Source organism: Prionailurus viverrinus, chromosome X, assembly GCF_022837055.1.
Source record: "Prionailurus viverrinus isolate Anna chromosome X, UM_Priviv_1.0, whole genome shotgun sequence".
Classification (NCBI taxonomy): domain Eukaryota; kingdom Metazoa; phylum Chordata; class Mammalia; order Carnivora; family Felidae; genus Prionailurus; species Prionailurus viverrinus.
Window position 1 is genome coordinate 112,067,986 of NC_062579.1, and position 15,656 is coordinate 112,083,641.

At 38.4% G+C, this 15,656-nt stretch overlaps 1 long non-coding RNA gene across 2 annotated transcripts in view; it reads right to left on the minus strand.

Moving 5' to 3' along the window:
- LOC125157648 (uncharacterized) overlaps positions 1 to 15,656 on the minus strand; it is a 423,940-nt gene that overhangs the window by 99,833 nt on the left and 308,451 nt on the right. For both annotated transcript variants that reach the window (XR_007149029.1, XR_007149030.1), the window contains exon 2: positions 10,264 to 10,308. This is a non-coding gene — a long non-coding RNA (uncharacterized LOC125157648). The remainder of the gene's footprint in view (positions 1 to 10,263; positions 10,309 to 15,656) is intronic.

A 15,656-nucleotide genomic window follows, 5' to 3' on the forward strand; every position in this document is an offset into this window, starting at 1 on the left:
TCTTAGAGATATGGAACAGAGACTAGAAGAAGAGGTCCAAATAAATATCCTCAGTAAATAAAACAGTGCAAACATAGTGGAACACAGTATGTGTGGATAAGACTATAACCTCTGGAAATACATGGCCTGGTTTTAAAAACTGGCTCCATCAATGATGAAACTTCTACAGATGGGGGTGGGGATGGAAGTTAACGCTCAGGCATGTAGATTTTCTTCTATGCGTCACCTCTCCGCCACCAGCTTTCTGTCTCTCCAAAATGTGTTGAAAATGCCTGCCTGCTGATATTCCCTGTGTTGGTGTCCTTGTTCTTGGGCATTTGCGTTTGTATTCTTAAAATTCCTGGGGCACCTGGGTGGCTCAGTCGGTTGAGCGTCCGACTTCGGCTCAGGTCATGATCTCGCGGTCTGTGAGTTCGAGCCCCGCGTCAGGCTCTGGGCTGGCAGCTCAGAGCCTGGAGCCTGCCTCATATTCTGGGTCTCCCTCTCTCTCTCTCTGCCCTATCCCGCTTATGCTGTCTCTCTCTGTCTCTCAAAAATAAAATAAACACTAAAAAATAAAATAAAATAAAATAAAATAAAATAAAATAAAATAAAATAAAATTACTATGATCTTAATGTGGTCAATCTAACATCTTCCTCTGTAAGTCCACACTGAGTGCTTCTTTTTAATTTCATTTCATATAACTGACTTGTTTCCATTAAAATGGCTTATGATTCTTTTCATAAGTGGTTTTCATAAATCATACTTTTTTCTTAATATCAGAACCTCTTTAACAATTACCATGAAAGGAGCATTAAGCCTCTAAAATCTAATAACAATTGCACTGTTCTCATTCTAGTGGTACACATAAATTAATAGTGGTTTTAAAAAAAAAAACTTAGGAAAAACCACCATTTTGTCTATTTTGGCCTAGTCAGAAACACAGCTTGCCCTTTTCCCGGCATGGTACATCTCTGGGCTATATTTTAGTTCATGGGGTTTTGTGCTGCAACAAAATATTCCCCAACATCATTAAAGCACTAGAAAGAAACATTGACCATACCAATTATAAAAGAAGATGAATTAGTGTTTATATATACCTAGCAAGATAGTCAAAGAAGAAGCTTAATGTGAATTTGTCTAGTGGCATAATCTCTCCCCTAATGTCTAGGAATATCATCATCCTGGTTACTCACGTTAAAAACTCTGAAGTTGTTTTATCGCCGTCTACATGGTCTCCAAGATGATTTGGAACCGATTCTGCTTCTAAAACCCAATCATGCCCTCTCTTCTCACATTCTCATGGTAGCGCTCCGATTCAGCCTGTCAGTAATTCTGTGCTAATTTGACTGGTCACCCCCATCCCAACTGCTACCAGAGTCGTTTTTCAAAAGCGCATGCTTGCCCACCCTGCTCTTCAATGACAATATATTGATGCTTTGATAATTCTCTAGGACAAAGACCAAAGCCCCAGACATAGTAGGCGAGGCTTCTAAGCAAACTTTCATGGTGTACTTACTCTGTCCGTGACTTTGAGATGGCCGTTAGGAATTCAAATGTAAGGCATGCCAATGTTTAGAGCATGGAGCTAGTCCCTGAAGGGGACTGACGTACTATTATTATATATCCTATAATGCTGTCTGGGTGCTAAGGATACAAGGTAAGCAAAACAGCTAAAGCCCTAAACTCCCTGCAGCTGGTAGCTCACAGTATAGAAGAGAAGGAGACAAGCAAAGAGACAACTACAAAACGATGCAAGTACCATGAAGAAAAAGTAGAGAGATTAACCGAGAGATTATAGGGAATACAGACCAGAGCAATAAGGAGTTCGGGGATGACTCTCTTCAAGAAATGATGTCTGAGCTAAGACTAAAAGATGAGGAAGAGTTTGTCAAGTGAAGGGAAGGGGGGAAAAAAGAACATTCTAGTCAGAGAGAATAACATGTCCATATGCCCCGAGGAGGGAGGGAGTACCGAGTTTTTGAGAACTAGAAAAAGGTCAGCACGGCTTGGGGAAGATAGTAAAATGAAATGAGGCTAGTGGGGTTGGTCAGATAGAGAAAGGACTGGACGAGGACCCAGAGTGAATTCAGCAAGATGAGACACGACGTTGTTGTTTGGGTCTAGGCAACAGATGAAAGGATAGTAGCATTAGACACTGAAAAATGGGACCCAAACTATAAAGTATTTCGAAAGTAGGATCCAAGTAGGAAGTGGAGAAATTTTGTAATTCGATGAACATGTGGATACCAAGTGTTCTTCCTGACAAAGCAAAAGTTGAATATATGACTAATCGTGATTCCTCAAAATAGGGAACTGAAGTTTCTTTTTTTTAAAGTTTATTTATTCTGAGAGAGAGAGAGAGAGAGAGAGAGAGAGAGAGAGAGAAGGGCGGAGAGAGGGAGAGAGAGAAAATCCCAAGCAGGCTCCACACTGTCAACGCAGAGCCCGACATGGGGCTTGAACTCATGAACCGTGAGATCATGACCTGAGCCAAAACCAAGAGTCGGACGCTTAATCGACTGCACCACCCAGGTGCCCCTGAAGTCTTTGATATACACTCTGTGTCCCGGTGGAGATCGGATTAGAAAGTCATCTCGTATGTAGAGACCACTGGTGGCTCTTGCTGAGAAGGATAAGAGAAGGCAGAAACTGAAAAAATGAAATATGAATTACTTGAGTGGAGAGGATTTATCCAAATGATAAATATGCTGAGAATACCTAAGCATAGTACATGAAATGTGCTCAAGAACACTTTTAGAAGTGGATTAAAATTAATAATGGGGAGAAATGAGGAAATAATTCGTTCCTTTGTGTAATAAAGAGCCTTACTCCATTTATGTTGTTTGACTGCTGACAGCTTTCAATCCCCACCTCCTGCTTCCTTTCTGCCCCATAGCTGGGCAAGCTGGTGAGAAAGCACGCTAGTCCCCCTCTTGCCACGACAAAAGTCAGGGCCACTCACTCCCACTCTCTCTCAAGGCACCCAAGCCATTTTCAGACCTGCTTGGGACCCTGCCCTGCTGTCTCCAAAGGCCTCAACATGTGAATAATAAATGTCTTCACATGCTCGTGGTGGATGTGTGACGTCATCAGCCTTGACATGCAAACTGAGTTTCATGGGGGTCTGTCTAGTGTCCACAAATTGAATATAACATCTTGGAAGCTGGAGAGGAGTGGTGCTTACCAAATATTCCATAAGCTCCACTACAATTTCCAGCCTCTTTACATTTAGTTTGGCGCCACAGAAGTAATTCTAGCCTAATGGAATGTGAGCAAAAGTGAATGTGACATTTCCAGGCTGAGGCAGTTAAAACCAGACTTCTCTTTCCTCGTCAGTGCGGCCTTAGACGCGGCACTGGGCAGTGACGGAGGAGAGCTACCTAACTAGGATTAGACCGTAGAGTGAGCAAGAAATAAACTATTGTGTTAAGTCACTGAGATGGACTTAACCGACAGGGGTTTGTCTGTTTCTGCAGCATAGGCTTTACCAATATGATTGATGCATACCGAACCGAACGATTCAGCCCCATGGAGCTCGGTACATCCACAAGGTGATGTCCAGAAGATTTCAATGAAAACCACTTATCAAAAATAATGGATACATAAAATATAATGTATACTTATATTCTTTTCATGTCATTCACTTAAAAGGGGAACGATGACATATGTCATACGATATATATATATATATATATTTATTTATATGTTTATAATATATTTTCTCTCTTTGAGTGTCTTTTTTTTTAATTTGAGACAGAGAGAGAGAGAGAGAGTGCAAATTAGGGAGAGGAGCAGCGGGAAAGACAGAGACAATCTCAAGCAGGCTCCGCGCTGACGCAGGGCTCAATCACATGAATCTGGGATCATGACTGAGCTGAAATCAACCCACGCACCCCTCCTTTGTGATATGAAGGACCAAAATTGTTGATCGCATAAAAACACATAACCCTTTTTATATTTTATTATAAATCTGTTTAATAATTGTATTTTCCTACATAGCACTGTTTAAGCAGTAAGAAATCCACTTATACTTCAATCACATGCCCTTAAAAGGCTAGCCACAGCACCAAAGTTATTGTATAATGATTTATAAGTAACATTTCACTCTGAGTTTAATCTTAAATTTAAGGTAAAAACTGATCTTTAGAGAAGAGTCAATAAACCAAACACATTTTGCAATGTAACTAAATCTACTATTTATAGTATTCTGTCAGTTCAAATAAATTTGAACAGTTATATTCTGTATTTACTTTCTACACAACACCGAACAATTGACATCCTCTTTGCTTAAGGAGATTATTTTTAACTTCAGGCTGAAGATCTTGATCAAGGATGTTCAAAACGATTTGTTGATATGTTTGACTCAAACACACTGACACACGCTCGGCCCTCGATGACAGACTGTATTGATCGAGTTGAAAATAATGATTATAATAGAGTATACGTAATTATACTCACACTATTTCAACTCAACACCTCAGTGAAAGAGGTAATGCTGCTCTTAAACACATATCACAGAACAATTTTTCTAACACGATTGTTTCACCTTCTGGTTATCTATTGTGGTATAATATTGATTCCCTTATCTATTTCTTCTCAGCTTAGCTTAGCAAGTTTATCTTTTTATGACATCTGGCAGTTCTCTTGCTCTGTGAATTACATATTTCTGCACAAAGAATGAATGTATCCATCCATGACGTCCATCTTTACATTCCATTAATATTTTTTCAGCTCTTAGAGTCCCTGTTGTCCCTTCTCCTGACCTTGCCTCAGCGTATGTTAAAATCATTGTCTATCTTAATTTCAGTTGTAATTGTTCTGTCTTCATCTTTGATTGTCATAGCCTTTTTCTACTTTGATTTCACTTTGTCATCTTTTTTTCTGCTTTTCCTTTCCAGAATACTCACTCATAACTAGTACGAATCACCACTGGCTTGTTGTCATCCAACACACTTCCATTTCTCTTATAAAAAATTCCCCTTGTGCCTCTGTGCTCATTTCTTAGTCCCATTCATATTCAACGAATATCTTAAGCTCCATCCACAATCACAGAGGTAAAATTAAACGTTCTTATTATGACTCTGTGCTTGGTGGCACATTAATTCTATTTACGTGGTTACTGAGATATAGAACTACGATGTCTTAGATGTGTCCCGCATGTCAATATCTTTACCTCGGTGTTTCTTAAACGAGGTCATCTGAATTGCTAGCTAGTATGCTCAAAAGTCACCCTTATGGAAAAAACTACCAATCTTTTTCAGTTTCCCATACTTGCCCCTTTCCTGCATATCTCTAGACTTGTTCTGTACACTCTCCTTGACACATATTATTTCAGCTGTCACCTGATCAATATAGTATTTCATGCCTCTGTGCCTTCACACACGCCGTCCCCGCTGCCTGGCATTCTACTGTATCATATTGCACCTGAAAATGTTCATCACAGCACTTGCCACATGATACTATTACTGTTTCCTGACTGTCTTCCTCAGTGCACAGCATTTTTTCAGGGTAGGTACTGGGCCTTTTATCATTTATACCTAGAACCTCATCGGACATACGGCCCACGTGAAATAATCAATAAATACTGAATGACCGATTTATGATTACCTATTCTTTATTTACCTTGAAAACACATCATCCCTTTCTCCCATAAAATAATCGCACATGTATTCATTTTTAACTTAAAGTGAATCAAGCCATATTTGCTTTATGGTGATAAAAAAACATATAAATTACCTTCTTAACTTTTTAAATATTTTATTTATTTTCAAGACAGAGTGAGAGAGAGTACCAGCAGGGGAGGGACACACAGAGGGAGGACAGGAGGATCCTAAGCGGGCTCTGCACTGACAGCAGAGAGCCTGATGCAGGGCTTGAACTCATGAACCGCGAGACCATGACCAGAGGCAAAGTTGGACCCTTAACCGACTGAGCCACCCAGGCGCCCCACCTTCTTAATTTGTGAGTGAACATTTCAGTATTGTTAACTATATATATATATATATATATATATATATATATATATATATTATTGTACAAGAGATCTCTAAAACTTTTTCATCTTGCATGCCTAAAACTCTGTACTCATTGAACAACAACTCCCCATTTCCCCTCTCCTTCCCGTCCTTGGCAATCACCATTCTTTTTTCCGTTTCTATTAGTTTGACTACTGTGGATACCTCATATAAGTGGCCTCATGTGGTACATCTATTTTTGTGACTGACTTATTTCACTTAGCATAGTACCCAGAAGTGGGATTGCTGAATTTGCATTAGTATGGTATATTCATCAAAATTAATGAACCGATATTGAGACATTATTAATAACTAAAGTTTATACTTCGATTTCCTCAGTATTCCCTAAGGTCCTTTTTCTCCTCTAGAATCCCACTCAGGATTCCACATTTCATTTACTGGTCATGCTTAGATAGGCCTCTCTTGGTTGTGACAACTTCTTAGACTTTCTTTGCTTTTGATGATCTTTACCGTTTTCAGGAGTACTGGTTAGGTGCTTTGTAAAATGTTCTTCAGTGGGCATTTGTCAGACTTTTTTCCTCAGGATTAAACTAAGATTTGAGGAGTTTGATCACAGATGTAAAACGCCATTCTCATCACATTACATCATGGTTACTTGCTAACAACGTGACTTATTAATATTTATGCTAACCTCAATAACTTGGCTAAGGTAGTGTTTGTGGATTTGCTGCATTATAAAATGACTCCCCTGTTTTCTTCCTTTACATGATGCAGTCTTTAGAAGAAAGTCTCTATGAACAACTCACACTTAAGGAGTGTAGAGTTATGGCCAAATCCTTAAGGGTAGATCATTTACATAAATTATTTAGAAATTTTCTGCATGAGAGATTTGTTTATACTCCGCCAAATTTATTTATTCAACCATTTATTTATGTGAGTATAGACTCATGGATATTTGTTTTATACATTGGGTTGTAATTCAACACTAATTTATTTAGTTTCTCAATCTGTTCCAACTTTGGCTATTTCAGTTGGTTCCTATGTCCCTCTGACAACCCCCATAATTTACTGGGTTTTGTTGTTGTTGCTTATTTGTTTGTTTCACGTGTTCTTTACTTCTGCCATGATAACATGCCCCAGGTTCATCTGGTATATTCCCTGCACTAGTCCTAGAATTAGTCATTTCTCTAAGGAACACTGTTTCCTTTTTTTTTTTTTTTTGAGAATAGTATTAGAAACCAAAATTTAGGCACTAGATGTGTTCATTGCTACCGAGGTGTCATTGCTTCTAGGACATTCAGCTGACAAAACAAGAAGATATGACTGGGTATACTAATCTATGTATATACACATATCTATAAATATTTCTGTATATAACCATCTGTATCTATATTAAACTAAACGTGTTTCATACTGAGGTTTCTAACTCTAATCTTTTATCACATGGATCATTCTAGTGTTCCCCCTTTGCTTACCTGTAAGCTTTTTACTCCAACATTGAGAAATCTGGTTCCCATCATCAACCATTTACTTAAGGTATAATTCCAGTATACATGTAAATTGCTACATGTGTCAGCACAGGGACTGACTTTATCAAATTGAGTACAATTCTTACATATAGTTCTTTTTGCCTTTAGTCTTACAGAATCCACTAATTTCCAAAGTTACTTAGCTTCTTCTTCCAACCACCCACCTTGAGTGAAGTTGCTTCATATATTTGCAACATAGTTAGATTATTTTGTCACATTATGCATTTCATCTGGGGATCTTCCAACCTCCTAATGATTTTCAAAATTTATATACATTAAAGTTTACTCACAGTTCTTTAAAGTTTTATGAGTGTTGACAAACGTTTAATTCTGTGTATTCAGAATTCTAATATCTCACAGAATAGTATACTGCCAATGTAGGCTCATCCTTGGTAAAAAATAAAATCATTTTGGTGAGTGATGTTTATAATGGGAGAGGCTATGAATTTGTGTGGGCAGGGCATATATGGGAAATCTCTGTACCTTCCCATCAATTTTGTTATAAACCTAAAACTGCTTTAAAAAATAAGTATTTTTAAAGAGATGGAAATAGGAGAATGGGGGGCCAACATGGCAGAGAAGTAGGGGGATCCATACTTCCTGCAACTCTCAAACAAAGAAGTGCGGAAGCCAAAGGACTTTGAACACCAGAGCCTGGGAGGAAAAGAGACTGAATCTACCAGGAAGAAAATGGGAAAGCTGGAGAAAAGATAGGGCTATTGCAAGGAACAAATCAAAGCACACCTGGTGAAGGGTCCAAAATATCATTACGAATACGGTAATAAAATAACCAAAGTCCCAACAACAGAGAGCAAGTAACAATCTCCGAAAAAACACCTCCTGAAGGGCCAGGCCCTGGACAGTGTATGACCCTCCTTTAATATAGCAATGCTCGCAGGTGCAGAGCATACAACAAGCTTTTAAAATGCATAAGGAGGGGCGCCTGGGTGGCGCAGTCGGTTAAGCGTCCGACTTCAGCCAGGTCACGATCTCGCGGTCCGGGAGTTCGAGCCCCGTGTCAGGCTCTGGGCTGATGGCTCGGAGGCTGGAGCCTGTTTCTGATTCTGTGTCTCCCTCTCTCTCTGCCCCTCCCTTGTTCATGCTCTGTCTCTCTCTGTCCCAAAAATAAATAAAAAACGTTGAAAAAAAATTTTTAAATGCATAAGGGACAGAAAACTAGCCAAAATGACAAAACAGAAGAATTCTCCTCAAAAGAAATTCCAGGAAGTAGCGACAGCTAATGAATTGATCAAAACCAACTTAAGCAATATAACTGAACAAGAATTTAGAATAACAGTTATAAAACTAATTGCTGGGCTTAAAAACATGGAAATAAATAAAACACCCCACACTAATGGCTTCACTGGGGAACTCTACCATATATTTAAAGAAGAAATAATGCCAATTCTAAAAAGAAAAAAAATGCCAGTTAAAGAGAATACTCCCGACGTTTTTTTAAATGTTTATTTATTTACTTTGAGTGAGACAGTGGGGGAAGGGCAGAGAGAGAGAGAAAGAGAGGGCAAGAGAGAACCCCAAGTAGGCTCTGCACTGCCAACACAGAGTCCAACGTGGGGCTCAATCCCATAAACCACGAGATCACAACCTGAGCTGAAATCAAGAACCGAATCTGATCGGTCAGCACACAGCCTGACTCAGGGCTTGAACCCACAAACCGCAAGATCATGACCTGAGCTGAAGTCTGATGCTTAACCAACTGAGCCACCCAGGCGCCCAAAGATGCCAACATTAACCTGTCACCAAAACCAGAAAAAAGGATATTAAAAGAAAAAAAACCTAAAGATAAATATCACTTAGGAACATAGACAGAAAAATACTTGACAAGTTTTAGCAAGTAGAATCCATCAATATATAAAAAAGATAATACATCATAAACAAACAGGGTTTATCCCAGGATTATGAGGTTTGCTTAATAATATTTATAAATCAGTTTATGTAACTTTGCTTAATAATATTTATAAATCAGTTTATGTAAATCGCCATATTTACAGACTAAAGAAGAAAAACCATATGACTATATAAAAAGATTTGTAAAAACCACATAAAAAAATCAAACATACATTCTTGGAACAAACTCTAAGCAAACGTGAAGGAACTAGAAGAACGTCCTCAACCAGATAAACAGTGTCTATGAAAAACCTACAGTTAATATTGTATTTAAGGACCAAAGACTGAAAGCTTAATTTTATGTGTCCACTTGGCTAGTCTATGGGGCCCAGTTGTTTAGTCAAACACCAGTCTGTATGTTGTTGTAAAGGTAGATAAGATTAGCATTTAAATCAGTAGACTTTGAGAAGAGCAGACTACATCCCAATTGTGGGTGGACTTCATCCAAACAGTTGAAAGCCTCAAGATTAAAAAAAAAAGCTAAGGTCCCCCAAGGAAGAGGAATTCTGTCTCCCTACTCCCTTCAAACTCAAGCTGAAACAATTTCTGCTAGAAATTTTAGCTTGCTGACCTGCCCTGCAGATTTTGGACTTGTCTGCTCCTACAATTACATGAGATAATTTCTTAAAATAAATCTATTTTATAGATGTAGATGTCTATGTGTGTATCTGTCAATCTATCAATCAAGATCTCTCTCTCTCTTTCTGTCTCTCTCTCCACACACACACACACACACACACACACACACACTCATACACATCCTGTTGGTTCTGTTTCTCTGGCAATACCTGACTGATACACTTAACTGTACGATCAGAAAAAAACAAAAACAAAAACAAAAATAAAACACATGAATATCTACTCTTACCAGTTCTGTTCAATGTTGTACTGGAGTACTGGCTGAGAAATCAGGCTAGAAAAAGAAATAAAAGGCATATTGACTAGAAAGGAAGAAGTAAAACCGTCTTTATTTTCAGATAACATGATCATCTTTATAGTAAATCCCAACAAATATTCAAAACAAAGCTACTAGAAAAATAAATTTAGCATGGTTGCAGAATGAATGGCCAATATACAAAAATCAATTGCATTTCTATGTACTAAGAATGAACAATCAGGGGCGCCTGGGTGGCTTGGTCGGTTGAGCGTCCGACTTCAGCTCAGGTCATGATCTCACGGTCCGTGAGTTCGAGCCCCGCGTCGGGCTCTGTGCTGACAGCTCAGAGCCTGGAGCCTGTTTCGGATTCTGTGTCTCCCTCTCTCTCTGCCCCTCCCCTGTTCATGCTCTGTCTCTCTCTGTCTCAAAAATAAGTAAACGTTAAAAAAAAAATTTAAAAAAAGAATGAACAATCAAAAATTGAAAGTAAAAAATAGACCATGAACAATGGCAAAAAATATTATATACTTGGGGATGAATTTGACAAAAGATATATGCAGGGCCTGAACACTGAAAACTGCAAAACTATGATGAAATAAGTAAGACCTAAATAAATGCAGGAGCACCTGGGTGGCTCAGTCGGTTAAGCATCTGTCTTCAGATCAGGTCATGATCTCACAGTTTGTGGGTCCGAGCCCTGCATCGGGCTCTGTGCTGACAGCTCAGAGCCTGGAGCCTGCTTCGGATTCTGTGTCTCCCCCTCTCTCTGCCCCTCCCCCACTTGTGTTCTATCTCAAAAATAAATAAACATTAAAAAAAATTTTTTAAACAAAGACCTAAATAAATGGAGACATAGACTGTGTTCATGAAATGACTCAGTGATGTTAGGATGTCAGTTATCCCCAAATCAACCTGTAGATTTAACACAATCCCAACCAAAATCTAAACTTAAAGTGTGTTTTCATAATTGGGTAGCTAATTCTGAAATTTTTATGGAAAGTCACTGGACCTAGAATAGCCAAATTAATTCTGAAGAGGAAGAAAAAATGTAAAGAACTCACATTACTTGATTGTAATATTTATTATAAAGCTACGTTAATAAGGCAATGAAATATTGGCATTAAGATTGACATGTAGATAAATGAAACAGAAGAGAGTATAGGGGCATCTGGCTGACTCATTCAGTGGAGCATGTGACTCTTGGTCTCAGGGTCATGAGTTCAAGCCCCATGTTGGGTGTAGAGCCTACTCTTAAGGAAAAAGAGATAGAGAGTATAGCAGTAGACCCACACATACATAGTCAATTGACTTCCAACAAAGATGCCAAGATAATTTAGTTGGGAAAGGTTAATATTTTCCAAAAATATTGTTTGATGCCGGGATAATTTGATTGACCATATGAAAAGTACAAGAACCTCAATCCTTACGTCATATCAAGTACTAAAACTAACTCAAAATGATTTATATATCTGTCAGTAAAACCTAACACAATAAAATATCCAGTAGAAAATATAAGAGAAAATCAGAGTAAATTTGTATGTGCCAAAGATTTCTTAAATACAACACAAAACATAAACTTTTATTAAAAAATCAGTATGTTAGAAATTCATAACATAAGAAATACTTTTAATCTTCAAAAGGCCCTGTGAAAACTAAAAGGCAAGCCCCCCAATGGGAGAAAAGATGTGTAAAAAAATTTATCAACAAAATACTTATATCCCACTCCACAAATAATTATTAGAATATGAACAACCCAATTAAAATGGGCAAAACATCTGAACAGATACTTCAGTAAAGAAAATATACGGGTACTAAATAAGCATGTGAAAAGGTATATTCAACATCATTTGTCATTAGGGACATGTAAAACAAAAACACAATGGGAAAAAAACACATTGAGATACTCTTCCATGCCCACTAGAATGTGTGAAATTGAAAAAGACTGGTGGGGGTGGCACCAGGGCAGCTCAATGGGACTCTTGATTTTGGCTCAGGTCATGGGCACTGCGACTGATCACATGAACCACAGGTGTTGGTGGAGGATGTGGAGTCAAGGTCACTCTCATCCACTACTGTTAACAATGTAACATGGTACAGCCTCTTTGCAAAACAGGTTAGCGGTTTTCTAAAACGTGAAACACATAACTAGCATATGACCCCAAACTTTTTTTCTTGCTAGCTACCCAAGAAAACTAAAAACATGTGTTCACAGGCCATACAAGAAGGTTCATAGCAGCTTTATCTTTGATAGTCAAAAATTGGGAAAAAAAAACCCAACTCTATATCAGCAAGCCAATAAACATGTTGTGATGTATCCATGCATTGTTATACTACTCATCAATGAAAAGCAATGAACTATGGTTGTACACAACACGGATGGACCCTCAGTAATTCTGCCGGATGAGAGCTATACCAAAAAATGGCATATGATACACGATTCAATATTTATAAAATTCTACCAAATGCAAACTACTCAATGGTGACAGAAAGCAGGTTGATCAGCGATTGCTTGGAAACCAGGCCGGGTCAGAGATGTGTAAGAGAGAGGATAATAAAGGGACATGAGTAATGACTGAAGGATAATGAATACCTTCATTATCTTGATTGTGTTGATGCTTTGTGGATATAGACTTACGGCAAAACTCATTAAATTGTGCACTTTAAAATGTTCCCTTAAATGTGTATAAATTTTGCCACAACAAGGATGTTAAACAGGAAACAACACCTCAAGGAAACAATCAAAAAAATTCAGGAGTTGGATGCACAGTGAGAGCCTAATCCCTTCAAGTATTTGATGTCATTAAAAAGGGGTTGTCCTTGTATTAAAAGGGACTACAAAACACAGAATGCAGTGAAATATGCAGTCTTGAATAGAATCCTGGCTATAAAGAACTTTCTTTTGGCAAAAATTGGTAAATTTGAAGACAGACTAATTATTAGATACTAGAAAAGTGTTTATATTAATGCTTTGGGTGTTATAGTATTAACTGACTCCATAATATAATTTTCTTAGTTTTAAGAAGCGTAGGGTGGGGGCGCCTGGGTGGCGCAGTCGGTTAAGCATCCAACTTCAGCCAGGTCACGATCTCGCGGTCTGGGAGTTCGAGCCCCGCGTCAGGCTCTGGGCTGATGGCTCGGAGCCTGGAGCCTGTTTCTGATTCTGTGTCTCCCTCTCTCTCTGCCCCTCCCCCGTTCATGCTCTGTCTCTCTCTGTCCCAAAAATAAATAAAAACGTTGAAAAAAAAGAAGCGTAGGGTGGCATATTTAGGAATTGAATATCAAGATATCCATATTTATTTAAAGTAATTTAGTATTAAAAATAAAATGTTAAGTAAAAAATATTGGGAAAGAGTTTCCTGGGTAGTGTTTTATGCTGAATGCCTGATTTTCAAGAATAGATTAAAATGGGCCCATGAACAGAAGGTGAACACTTTAAATGGAGTCTACACCAATGGTACCTTACGGCCTGGCCTGCTATGCGTCAAAAGAGAGGGCAATACAGCCAACTTTTATTTTATCATCTTTTCTCCTAAAAATAAAAAATAAGGAAAGAGGCTCCTATTAAAAACTTCTCTATTCTCTTTCTTTCATTCCCGTTTCATAGTCTCTGTCATTCTTTTTATCTAGATCTGCTTTCTCACATTAATAGTTACATCAGAAAGGTATCTTTTCCTCTTTTCTCATTCTAGAGTCAAAAGGAATGAATGAATTTAATCATTTATTCAGTCAACAAATATTTACTGAGCACCTACCACAATGATTCTTTGTGCTTTGTGCATTATAATTATCTATGGAGTTTTTTGTTTTCTGTTTTTTTTTTTTTTTTTTTGAGAAACAGAGAGAGAGGCAAAGGGAGAGGGAGAGAATTTTTAAATTTATTTTTGTTTGAGAGAGAGGGAGAAAAAAAAGTGTAAGTGGGGGAGGGGCAGAGAGAGAATCCCAAGCAGAGCCCAATGCGGGGCTCAAACTCACGAAACCTGAGATCATGACCTGAGCTGAAATCAAGAATCAGAGGCTTAACTGACTGAGCCACCCAGGCTCCCAGCTGTGGAGTTTTTAAGAAATAAAAATTCCTGAGCCTCACCATTGAAATTTTAACACAGTCTGTTGTGGGACTTAGACAACTGTGTTGAAACAGAACAAACAGAAAACTTCCATAGGTGTTTCTCATTCCTTCCTGGAGTTGGGACCCACTGGTCTAGTAAGTGCCACTCTTGTACCAAGCACTGAAAATAACAGCTCTGGATCAGACAAATACAGTTCCTGACCCCACTGTGCTTGTATTCTTAGCCTCCTGTTCATGATTTAGACTTACGATTTTAGATACCAATGAGACATATCTTCTTGGATATCGCATTTTCACACCCTCTCAATATGTCCAAAATGAATTTCATCTGATCCTTAAAAATGGCTTTTCCTTTCCAACCATTTGCTCATCAAAAGAATTCAGCCAATATGGGAATTCCTCTTTTTCTGGGCACAGTGTTATGGCTGATGGATAGAAAGTTCCTTCATTGTTAAGGTATCATTATCATTCTAGTTCCCCAGGCTAGATAACTTGGATGGATCTTCCCACTCTCCTCTGTCTTCTATTCTTTATGTACGTGTTAAGAAGACTTACCATATATTCTCTCAAAATTTCATTTGCATTTACCTAATACTGTCCATTAGAGAATTTGTTCAGGCCTTTTTTTTTTTTTTTTTAATTTTTTTTTCAACGTTTTTAATTTATTTTTGGGACAGAGAGAGACAGAGCATGAACAGGGGAGGGGCAGAGAGAGAGGGAGACACAGAATCGGAAACAGGCTCCAGGCTCCGAGCCATCAGCCCAGAGCCTGATGCGAGGCTCGAACTCACAGAGTGCGAGATCGCGACCTGGCTGAAGTCGGACGCTTTACCGACTGCGCCACCCAGGCGCCCCCCAGGCCTTTAATTATTGAATACATTTACAGCAACTGAAATCACTTTCTTATATGTGTATGGGGTGACAATACAGTTTAGAAATGCCTTTCCCCAAGAGATAAGATTTGAACTAAGTCTTGAGTGGCTAATAGGAACTAACCTGAAGAAGGAAAGGTGCTCTAGGATGAAGTAATTCCATGAGTGACGGCATGAAACTTCATAGAATGTGTAGGAAATGTCAGCCGTTCACTAATACTAAGTAACATTTTAAGAAAGGATGTAGCCAAAAAGAAGGCTGAAAAAGTAAGCAGGCATGATATCAAGGAAGGCCTCATATGCTCTCCTAAAGCTGTTGTATTTCATCCTTTATTCTTTAGGCAATGTCAAGGTATTGAAGTCTTTAATGCATAGGAGTGACTTTATTATATATAAATCACTATGACTGCAGTGTAGAGATTGGTCCAGAGGAGAAGACCACAGTC